We start from the raw sequence: 12,181 nt of genomic DNA, 5'->3' as shown, positions 1-12,181 counted from the left end.
CTGGGCCGGGGAACCGTGCAGTAACGAGCGGCTGCGCAGAGCCCGACGGGCTCATGCTGCTTGGCATTTTGAAGATAAACATTAACCAAATAGAGCCTGTAAAGGCAAACCTCCCACAAGGCTTCACTGGGGATCTCCAGACAACACACGCTCCTGGCCGCACGTGCTTTGTGGCTCCAGATGGGCTTTGGCTTGCAAGCACTGATCTTATCTGTCTGGAGAGCTCCATGAAATTACCATAATTAGAAAACAACTGCAACTATTTAATCCTGTAAAGCAAACATAGCCAAGCTGTGCTGTTCCAAAAGGAACATGTCTAGCAGCTGCCTCGTGCAAAGAAGGTGAAAATTTACTGCTGTGTTGTGCTAGATGCTGTGCTACAACCCTTCGCATCAATAAAACCTCTTCTTACACTGCTGATAAAGTCAATAAATTGATAGGATAAAGGCCAAATAAACTGCTCCAAATGAGGTTTAATTAATAAGGAGCCTCGACAGCGGGATCTTCCATATAGAGGAACATTGCAGGAATTGCTGCTGCTGTAATGCAGCAAAGTGGAAAACACGCAGCCTGGCAGTAATCAGCCTGTAAGCTCAGATATGGGGCACTTAGTTCATATTCAAATCCTTGAAGGCATAAAGTCATGACAGATTTGAAAGAGGAAAAAAAATATATATATATATATATTATATATGTTTCCTTTTTAATAAGGAAACAGCAGAGGCTTAAGAGTCCTGGGATATCCTAGTTGAATTCTTTGTAGGTTAAACCACAAAATACACCTGAATATTGGCTACATCCTCATATAATAAATACCCTTTAACCAAGAGCAAACTGGCTCTGCTTCATTACCTTTTATTACTTTTCTGCTGTAATGGAAGAACAAACAGTACATAAGAATGAATAATGAATGCTTCAGAGTTGAAAATTCATAGCTGCCAGAGGTTAAAGACTATATACCAGACCACATAAACACTGCATTTGCATACACAGGAGCACTGAGTTTTAAAGAGATGGGCACTAGTTTGAATTTCCAGATATGCACAGGAAGTCGCTTAATTTTCGCAGGATTTGAACAAGATGCTCTGTCACTGTTAAGTACAAATATAAATCTGGTGAAAAATACTGTGAGCTCCTTTTTTTGTTTCTAATGAAGTAATAAAATCCGACTTCCAGCTTTTATTAAATGATAGCAGAGAGTCTAAAGATAACCATAAATAACTAGGAAGGCACGCTGAAATTCCCTGTTCGTGGGCCAGGCTCTTCTTCAATCAACATGAAACATCTGACCTTACACCTCAGCCGGCATGCAGCAATGTTATTAAAACTGAAGGATGCAGGAGCGTTAATGCCCGTTGAGAACAAGTCTGCCTGTGCAACTGCAGCCGAGCCCCACATCCTCCTTGCGTCATCCGCAGCTTTTCCACGGAGGGAGCGGGTCTGACGTGCAGCAGTACGTCGAGGAGCGGCGCAGGGCAGCGAGGCCTGCGACCGAGGCGGGGCGGCGGGACGGCCGCAGCGCCGCGCGGCACGGGGAGTGCCCAGCGGCCGCCACACGTCCCCACCGCCCCGCACGCCGTTATCTGCTCGAGCTGCCAAGGGCCACAGCCCCCGCACGCCGCGGGAGCGCATCCTGCAGGGCCCGCGGGGCCTGCTCGGCCCGTCACCTACACTGCGTAGTGCGCCGCCCACCCCGCACAGGGCCTCAGCGCCCACCTGAGCGCCGGCGTCACGGCACCACCGCGCACAGCGCGATGTAAAACCTCATCATGGAGCAACTGCAAGTTAAATGTCATTTCATAACATGCACTTAGTTAAGAACACGGATAGAAATTGATACTAACTAGCATGGCTGTACAGCAACAGGGGTCACTCATCACTGGTAGTTTGAATTCTTTGCCTCCCACGCTACTTCAGGGTCCTTGTAAAGCAACTCCCACCCCCGGGCGCCTGCTGCAGCCGCCCCTGCTGCCCCCTCCCAGCCGCCTCCTCCAGCTCGGCAGCTCCTGCACCGGCACCACGTGCCTGCGTCCGTGTCCCAAAGGGCACCTAGGGAAGGGAAGCATTGGGAGGAGCTACCCTGCTGGGAGCCCACGCTCCAAAACACGGAATTCCCGGATAATCTCTCCTAATCTTTCCTGTCCTTCTGGTCCCTATTCCCAGACTAGACACCATCTGAAGCTATGACTCAACAAACCAAGTGACTCAGCCCAAACCTGCTCTTTAAAGTCACAGACTTGAAGTGGAAGAAGGGTGGAAAAAGTAAAACAAATAAACAAACCAGCCAATCAATGCTGCTTTTCCCAAGCTGCCCCTCTGCAGCCTGCTTGCTCGCACCCACGGGCAGCCCCAGCATGAAGCACTCAAGCGGGACAGGACAGGATGGAACGGGATGGGATGGGACTGGACACATGCTGGATGGGCCATGCTGGGCGGTGCATCCACCTCTGCACAGGATGCAGCAGCAGCAGCACATGGCAGCAGCAGCAGCAGGCCATGTGCAGCAGCAGCAGCACATGGCCTGGAGTGGGGCCAGACAGCATGGCCTGGATGGGGGATCCATGGAGCAGCCGGGGCCCAAACGCTCCGAGCATGGCCTGGACGGGGGATCCATGGAGCAGCCGTGGCCCAAGCACTCCCAGCACGGGCTGGACCAGGGATCCACAGTACAGCTGGGGACCCAGCCATGTGGCTGGCACAGACACGAGCGCCTGGGTTTGGCTTTGGTTAAACATTTTCCCTATGGGGGAAAACATCCCACCCAGAGAAGTAGCGAGAGAGCCCAGGGCCATGGGCGCTGCTGCCCAGCGATTCGGGGATCGCCCCTGGGACTGAGCAAACACCACTAAGTCCAGTGCTGTGATGAAAAACCTGCTTCCTGGCAGGCTGTGCCTGCCTCTCCCTGCTGGGAAGGTTCCTGCACACACGCCGACAAGCGCGACACAGGGCCTCGTGTAGCTGAGCTCGCACGGAGCAAGGCCCTGCTACCCGCCCCGGGCAGACACAGCTTCCCACCCTCCTCCCCACATTCCCTGCTCCTCTCCTGTGAATGGGCATCCATCTGGATACTGCACACTGGGCGCTTGTCATCCAACCCAGGCGTCCCATGCAGGTGCCGGACAACGAGACTGATCTGGCAGAGACACCCCATCCCCTCAGCCGCCTCAAAAGGACTCAATCATTTCCTCACATTATTCACAAGCCCTATTTGTACCAGCTACATCTCTGTCTCTAAATTAAAAGCTATAAGGTCATTAAGGTAAAACTTCACCAATATGTGCACTGATAGCCTAATTTTGTTGAAAATTAGATTTCTAATTATATTAGAAGCCCGTGATGGCAGTCTACCTCAGAGAAAGCTGTGCTTCCTTTAGTAACACCAATTCCATCCTCAACAATTTAAAGCTGTTCTGTATCATTCTTCTCTTATGGCAAGATTCACAGCAAAGCAGTGACTGGCTTCTGTGCCTGCCCGTCGCAGAGCAGCCCGTCATGCGGCTCAGGCGCGGGAGGCCATGTCCTCCCCGAGCACCAGTGCGCTCCTTCCTCAGCCAGGGCCCCGCAGCAGGCAGCTGCGGCTGGCGGCGCTTCGCTCGCAGCAGCGGGGCCGGCCCGGAAGAAACCTCCCTGCTCACTGGTGTGTGAGACCTGCCTGCTTGTGGGTGCGTGGGGCTGGCTCCGCTACGGAGACCTCCCCACCCGCTCAAACGTGGGGCCGGCTCTGCCTGCGGCACCAGGGCAGTGCAGCCTCGCTCCGCCACGGCCTGCGCCGTTCCACCTCGCCTCCCTCGTCTCGCAGCAAGAAGCGGAGCTTGGGTGACCCAGGAGGACGTGGTCCACAGCCCAGGAGCCTGACTGCAGCTGAGCTGGTTTTGCTGCCCGAGGGCCACACTGGAGCAAGGTGCAGGGCAACGGTGCTGCCCCAGCTTTGAGGGGTCCATGGCAGCAGCCCACGCACAGGCAGAAGGGGATCCCTAGTGCCCATGGCTTGGTTTAAATAAAAATTTAAATAAGCAGTTTTTAAATAAGCATAGCAGAGAGAGGCTGCAATAACGAATGAAGGAGTAATTCAGTCTATTCTGGAAGTCCTACAAATTTAGGAGAAGGAAAAAATAAACCAAAACAGACAAAAATCCCAGAAACCCACAAATCAGAGCTCTGTCCTCTGAACAGTAAGCAAACTCAAGCACCCATAACCACAGCTCTATCACTCCCAACTCCAGGCTTCACACGGAAATGTAAAGGGCATTGCAGCCAGCTCCTGGGCTGTCAGTCTGCTCACTTGTGCTCTTCACTCCTCTTAACTGAAAAATAGAGCACAGTTTGTGTCTGCTGCTGGTGCTGCAGAAGTAAAATAGCCACAGAAATCCCCGTGTGTTTTTTGTCAGTCTCACTGAAGTATTTTCCCATTCCTCACCAGAAAGGGGTGGTGGTGCTTAACGTAACGGAGACCCTGGCGCTTTCAAGGCTAGACCGGTTGCTTTGCAGCCTTACACCAAACCACCTAGGAACCACCAGATTCCAGGCTAATAATGCTCTGGCACGCTCCCCACAAGAGCAGCACTTTGAGGTGCTGCTCCTCAAAAGCACCACTGGCCAGCGGCACATCTCCTCCACTGCCAGCTCCAGCTCTCTATGATGTAACACCTGAAAGCATCCAGAATTCAGGTAAACTGAACCACTCCTTCATTTTATTCTGTATTTCCTCAGCAGAAAATAAAAGTCTTTGTAATAGGAAACTGGTAGAAAGTTACCTGGTGCTTGACTCGTGTATCAATTTTAAAGATAAAAATCACCCGCAACCCAAAATGCAGGCTTCAATTTTGCAAGACTTGAAATGGATCAATTCAAGGAAAACGGAACAAAATGGTTGTTTTGTCTGATCTATCAACTCTATTAACATCAGCAACACAGCAGTATTGCAGCAGAGGGCTGCTAGAATTGCCATTAAAAAAAAATCAACTGAAAGTTTGAAACTTTTTCTTTTAGCATTTCTCAGACAAAACATGTAATTTTATAACATTACTAAATAGTTCACACTTTTCATGTTAGTAAAATATTTGCAGAATAAAGGCAGAATATATATATATATATATGTGTGTGTGTGTATATATATATATGTATATAATGTAATAGGAAAAGTGTGGCCAGCGGGCCAAGGAAGGGGGATCCCCCCTCTACTCAGCTCTGGGCAGGCCACACTGGAATAAACAGGATGGGGCCAAGCTCCTTTTGGTGGTGGCCAGTGACAGGACAAGGGGCAATGGGGACAAGTTGACAAGCTCTGGGTGTCCCTGTTGGAGCAGGGGGTTGAACTGGATGATCCCTAGGGATCCCTTCCAATCTCAACCCTTCTCTAATAGTAAAATGCTCTTTTAGTTCTCCAGATGCTGTTTGGGAAGCAAATATTGCAAATAATCTCTGATAACAGACATAAATTGAATATTTTGTATTCATCAACCAATTAAAATATTTTGTATTCATCAACCAATTAAAATCTATTACTTCAGTTTGTTCTAACACTTTGTGGCTTGTTTTTAAGTTCCTATATTAAAATATTATTTGACATAAATGCAACGATAAAGACAAACCAACTAACGTACATCAGTATTTATGGAAAACAGTACTAATATTTCCATTTGGGGGTTTAATTTCTAGAAATACGTTAAGCTTAGGCTGATAACAGCTCTTCCTTTTTTCGTGAAGATTATTTTCTCTGCTTACAAACGGACTCATCTGACAGAAGTTACGCAAACTGTACTGACACAACTCTACATGCAAATTGAATTCCTCAGAAGAATGGAAAAAAATGTGGTTTGCGGTTTATTTGGGTTTCATGTTTACAAAGAAGTGTTAGAAGCCTCATTACAAGTTATTTTCCAGTGCTTCTCATGAGTTTAAACTTGCAGTATTTCAACCCAGCAGGCTGAATCCAAATGCAAAAGTTAAGCTGCACATTTGCAAGGTGGCTGCCATCTGGTGCCAGGTCAAGCTGTCCCCAGTGCGGCACAGGCCTATTAGCTGCCCCCTAAAGACCTGTGAAATCTGCAGTCAGTAATCAAAAAGAATTAAAAAAAAAAATAAAAATAAATAAAAAGAAGGACTATGCCTATTTAAATGCAGTTGCATTTTCATCAAAGGAGGAGTCATTACCAAAAAATCTGGATAGGCTGTTAATCAGAATTAGCTAAAAGCCTGCACATCGGGAATATCACCTACATATAGCAGTAAGCAGCCCAGATGAAAGATGAAAATAAACAAAGAAATTCATCTTTGTGATGCTGACAAATGACTTGCATTGCCAGCAGATGCCTTGCAATAAGGCTGGGAACTCCACTGCAGATTTTTGCAAATAAACTTGCCAGAAGCTGACAGGACTATCTTACAGTTTTGCAATAAAGGTTGCATATCTCACTAGTAACTTGTACATCCAAATAACTAGAAGCCCCTTCCAAATAAAAAGGCAAAGATAAAATATAGATAATCACAATATGATACAGCGCCTATTAAAACTGATCCATATCCTTAAAACATTTTTAGATGAGAGATTTAACAATTCTTATGGAATTTCAAAATCTATCAATCCTGGGGATGGGCTGCATGCAAAGCACTACTAACACCATGTATAAGGGCTCTATGCTGCACTGCTGCTCTGCTGCTCACGTTTTATTGCTTTTCTGTGAACTGCTCGATGACAACGTATTTGTATGTTTCTCTATGGGTGCAGAAAGTTAAACACATCTGTACTGCAACACTATGTGTTGAGTCAATTTTATGCTATAAATAAATAAATAATTCAAAGTTTGCAAAACATTTGATAATAGGGGTTCTGTGTCTATATTTTCTTATTGCTTCAATAATGAGAAAATTTGGAGCAGGGTTGGAAGTTGGACTGATCCATTGCAAGCTGACATCAAAATGTTAGGTTTTACTGGTATCACGAATGTAAACCAGACATTGTAACAGTTTTTTTTTTAATTACTTAAATACATCTCTCTCTTGAAGGAGACCTAAAACTCTACTTCATTCCAAACTCATATCATTTTTATAAAGCGTCAAAACGTCTCCTGACAGATGATTGAAAATGAGGAAATACAATATTTATACACTGGACTTTTATACATGGGCTTTAATCTTCAGATAAAACCCCAGAGATGCATATTTTTTCAGCTTGGCTTTGACTATGAAACAGTTTATGGCTCCAACATGACAAAACAGAAGAGCTTTATATACAAATGCTGTACTAACTAAGCCACGGAACTTCATTTAAAAAAAAAAAAAAAAAAAGTTTTACCTTACCTGATAAAATTCCCGAAGCCAATTCTTCTGTAAATTTTCTGGCTGAAAAATAAAAGAAAAAAAAATAAGAATACAATATTTTTCTTATAGCATTTTGACACCTTTTTTATACTCAAATATATTTAAAGAGAAAAGGTGACTGCTCCTCCCGAGCGCTTGTGCCAGGCCTCTCCTTCCCAGTCCCCCTCTTCTCACTGTTTCCCCACCCAGGGAAGCACATTTTGTATTTGACTCCACCACGCTTCTACACTTACAATCACATCTAACCGATCAGCAGACTAAGTATGTGCCCTGGGGGCTTTTTACAAGTACATGTTCACTACCCAGATATCAAAACTTGGCTTGAACTGCTGCTCTGCTACCCACATGGCACAAGATGAACAGTTCTGGAGAGCCTGCCCAGCCCTGGGGGCATTGGGCGTATATTCGAACTCATCCTCAAGGGCAAACTTGGAGATAACTAAAAACTAAAGACACAAAAATATGACAAGAAGTACAAAATTCTGTCTTCTACAAAACACACCACACCTCAGATACAATTATGGAGCTTGATAACAGATTTTCACACCACAAATGTATGGCTGTACCTCAGCCTTCAACACCAGCACTCCCTGCCCATTTTGCCGTTGTTTCCCACCGACATCCCCATCATTTGGGAACAAAACTCAAATAAGGTTCCTCTTCTCTAGCTGCCACAATGACATTTCTCTTTTTATGCTCATATTGAATTTAGTAAGACAACCTGTTCTTTAATGATAAATATGAATTGGAGGCTAAATTTTTAGTACTTACTGTTGCTTTTTAGAAAGAAAAACCATCAAAAGAAGCAAACAACATCAGCTGCTATGAGTTCAAGCCAACTTCTGCAGTGCTGAAGAGCAATTACAGACTCATAGATGACAGTGCTAGAGCAGAGATGTGACGGGGGACCCCGCGTGCTGTTTCTGTGCGTGCTCTGTGAGCGACCTGAGGCCAAGGGCCCAACTCGGGCTGTGAGGACAGCGAAGCCCAGAGGCGGGCGGCTCTCCGGCTACCCGGTTCTGTGGTTACGGCAGCAGGAGGGGCCGGCTGGCACTGGATCACCAGCAGGCATCAGTGATGCTGCTTCCAAACAGCAAGCATGGCCTTATTGAAAACATAACAGGCAATTGTGGAGGTCCTGGGGACATCTACATTATTAAATGCAATTCAAAACTACCAAAATCACTGAGGTGCAGCAGCAGTGATCCATGCACGGCGCTGCATGGACAGCACGTCCTCCACGAGGCCTCCCCAGCGGGGCGTCGCGGAGCGGCTCCACGCGACGTGCGCAGCCGTGCACACCACTGAGCCGCAGCGCTGCCCCTGGGCTCCCGCATGTTACCTTCAGCGTTGCAAGCAAGCAGGGCTACCAGGGACATTTAATGCGAATTCCTCGCATCTGGGACATTCTGGAGGAGAAACCAAAGCACAAGATGGCTTTTGTAACTGAACACAACCAAAGTGCTAAGGACCCCTATTTGTAGGGGACTCCATGAAGACATTGCCAGAGCTGCACTAAATTGAGGGATTGAACGCAGCGGCGGGGCCTACGGCAGCTCGTCCCACCGCGGGATCACTCCCCACCACGGCGGTGCCGTGGCCTAGAAGGGCTGTCACCTAGAAGGTGACACCCATCTCCTCATCAGCAGCAACAATCACCCCAAAACCAACAGCAACAAGCAACAAAGTGACCGAGAGCAGCACCTGGGCAGCACAAGAGAAGTCCAGAACACGCCTGGCCACGCAGGAGCGCTCCCTGGCAGGGCCGAGCCCGTGGTGGGGCCGACGCGGCGGGACGGCCCCGGGGACGCGGGGCTCAGGGATGGGGGGCGGCAGAGGGCCGCGCACCCAGGCGGCGCAGAACCCGCACACAGCCGCGCGCCAGCCGGGATCTGCCTCGCGGCAGCAGCAGGACATGGGCCATGCATCATGGCCCACGGCCTCAGCCTCTCTGAAACAGATGACTACAGGTGGCACAAGCCCAATGAGAAAAGAATTAATCGGTGCAGAGCAAAGCTCTCCAAGCTACTCATTAATTAATGCCTTCCCGGGCTGCCAGGGGAGGGAAGGTCTGAAGAAGTGGCAGCAGGGACACAAAACCTGGCAGCACCTAACGCCGCATTTGGAAAGCCTGCACATGGACTATCTTTCCATCTGATTCTTGCTTCTTGCTCTCCTCTTATTTTTCTATTTAAAAACAGATAGCTTTTAATTCACATCTTCAGGCTCTCTCTGGCCCTCTTCTCACCCTTTCCCTCCACATTCTGCCCTTCATTAGATGATATAATTCTTCTTAATATAACTAATCTGTTCCTTGTTCTCCTTGATGCTAAATCCCCTTTCCAGCTCCTGATGAGGCAACTTCCCACCATTCGCTGCTCCCTCAGCCTGCTCGTTTCTGGCTCTTGTTCCCCAAAAGGCAGCTGGGCTGCTCCGCATCCGACCTCCCGCCTGGGGGCTCTGTGTCCGGCTGCCTCTTCCCAGCCGCTTCCTCGAGGCCTTTCCGGGCGTCACGCAGCCCCTGCCCTACCCTACATCCAGCCCGAGCTACGTTAAAATAACAGGACATATGTACCATGCGTCACAGCTCCCTGCAATTAAAAACCACTTTGACCTTTTCCCGGAATTCACAATCCCACTAAAACGGTCTCCTTTTATGCGAGTTTCTATTTTGGAGCCTATTTATGTCATGCTGGTTACGGCACCAGTGAAGCTTGCGAGGAACAGCAGCGAGCGCCCAGGGACCGCGTGAGCTCGGGGGAACAAGCTGCTTTTCAAGTGCTCATACAAGCAGCCTCTCTTCTCCCCAGTGTTTCCACCTCATGCAGAATTATACCCTGCAGCCAAAAGAAAGCTCTAAAAACCTGTAGCAAAAACATATTCAGACAGAGAGGAGATCTTTTGAAACAGAAAAAATATATTTAGGCAGGGTTAAAAGTGCTATATTAAGAAAAAAGAGAGACAGACAGAATGAACTAAATGAAGCCAAATTAACAGCCTGGAAAATTTCTTCTTAGTTTCAATCAGCGGGAAATGGAAGAAAGATGATGAATTACAGAAGGCAGATTCTATTTAACGAGATTTATTTTTAGCCTAGAATAGACTCTTTTTTTTTTTTTTTTTTTAAGTTGGAATAAAATTTCTTGACGGACTTTGTGAAAATCACTGAGCTTCAAAAGGAGCACAGAGGCGCCTGGAAAGACTTTCACAGTGAGATAAAAGGAGGTACAAGCAGAGAAATTTCCTAACGACCAATTGCTTCAGGATTCCCAGGAACTGAAGGGGACTTCGAAACACCCTAAAAATGGGAGCTTGAAAAATATTCTAACATTAGACAGCCAGAAAATTGGCCCTACTACGGATGCAGGGATAGTACCACAGATGTTTTATTCCCTACCCTGTCATCTGCAATCTATTCAAAGAAAAAAGTGAAATAGGGGCTATTTTTCTCTACATAGGCTATATTTTTAAAGACGTATTTAGTAAAGCAAAGCCCTTTAATCAAACTTGGCTTCCCCAGAGGTACAAGGCTTACACAAAAACTGCTTCCAAATCCATTGGTGCAATCATTATGGACACGTTGCTACAGTTCAATATTTTTGGTGTACATCTTTGGGGTGCATCTTTAAGTTTACTGGCAACTCCTTGACATTTATATTCAAAGATCCATTTGATTTAAATACCAGGCTTACCTTTAAATGACCTTGCAAGTGATCTGATTGCTCTAAAGTGCTCTAAATACCAAATGACAGAAACGATGTTAAGGAAAATCCACTGCAAAATCAGTAGCATCACTATGGCATTTTGTACCAGCTTTACATTAACAGCTGACAAAGAAGAAGACACCTCTGTATCACGTGCAAGTCTTTGGCGCACCAGACCTCAAAGCCAATGGACACAAACCAATGGGAATATAACAAGGAAAACCTTCCCACTTGTGAATCTATGGGCAGTTTCTGAAGAAAAGAGCAGGTTCTGCAACATCTGACCTTTCGTTTAAGCTCCGTTTTCAGCACTTGCTCCTGCGCAGAAAAGCACAGGGCCTCGGGATGCTCCCAGCCTTCCCAAGTAGCAGTAGGACAGTTCCAGTCCCCGCTGCTGTCACCTGCCTTGGGCAGTGATCGTCACAGGGTTCAAGACAAAAGTGCATGGGAGAAGCGACACCACTTAAAACACGTGGAAGGCAGGGTTTAGGGCACACAATCTCACTGTGCACTTAGGGCAGCTTTACTCCTCTTAGAGGAGCGGTGTCTTGCTGGCGGTCGCGTCAGCAGAAGCAAAGGCAGGAGATAGCAGGAGATGCGGCCCATCCCAAGGCCAGTGGGGGACAGGAAGGGGAGGTGTCAGCCTTTCCCTTCACATGAGGGCCTGGAGAGCCTTGCAAGGCCGAGCAGGCAGTCAAGGAGGAGAGGTCAAGGTTGGACTAGATGATCTGTAGAGGTCCCTTCCAACCTTAAATATTCTGTGAATCTGTGCTGGCCAGAAGGCAGCTCCATGGGGACGGAGGCCAGGCTGCCCGGGCTGGGCCTGCAGAGGGCCAGCCCCACGGCCAGGGGCTCCGCGCTGCTCTGTGGGACACGCTGCTCCATGCAGCTCCGTGCTGCTGCACAGCTCCGCACTGCCCACATGCAGCTCCGCGCTGCTGCACAGCTCCGCGGTGCCCACATGCAGCTCCGCGCTGCTCCATGCGGCTCCGCACTGCCCACATGCAGCTCTGCACTGCTGCACAGCTCCGCGGTGCCCACATGCAGCTCCGCGCTGCTCCATGCGGCTCCGCACTGCCCACATGCAGCTCTGCACTGCTGCACGGCTCCGCACTGCCCACATGCAGCCATGCAGCTCCGCACTGCTGCACGGCTCC

The 12,181-nt window shown here is 48.1% G+C and overlaps 1 protein-coding gene across 2 annotated transcripts in view; it reads right to left on the bottom strand.

Moving 5' to 3' along the window:
• INPP5A (inositol polyphosphate-5-phosphatase A) overlaps positions 1-7,335 on the bottom strand; it is a 130,460-nt gene extending 123,125 nt beyond the window's left edge. For both annotated transcript variants that reach the window (XM_026036219.1, XM_026036218.1), the window contains exon 1: positions 7,300-7,335. The gene's annotated coding sequence lies outside the window, so the exon portion shown is untranslated. The remainder of the gene's footprint in view (positions 1-7,299) is intronic.
• Between the last annotated feature and the right edge of the window lie 4,846 nt (positions 7,336-12,181).

This window comes from Nothoprocta perdicaria, unplaced genomic scaffold, assembly GCF_003342845.1.
Source record: "Nothoprocta perdicaria isolate Ctin4 unplaced genomic scaffold, notPer1 scaffold_172, whole genome shotgun sequence".
NCBI classification, from domain to species: domain Eukaryota; kingdom Metazoa; phylum Chordata; class Aves; order Tinamiformes; family Tinamidae; genus Nothoprocta; species Nothoprocta perdicaria.
This window is presented reverse-complemented; position numbering and strand designations above follow the sequence as displayed.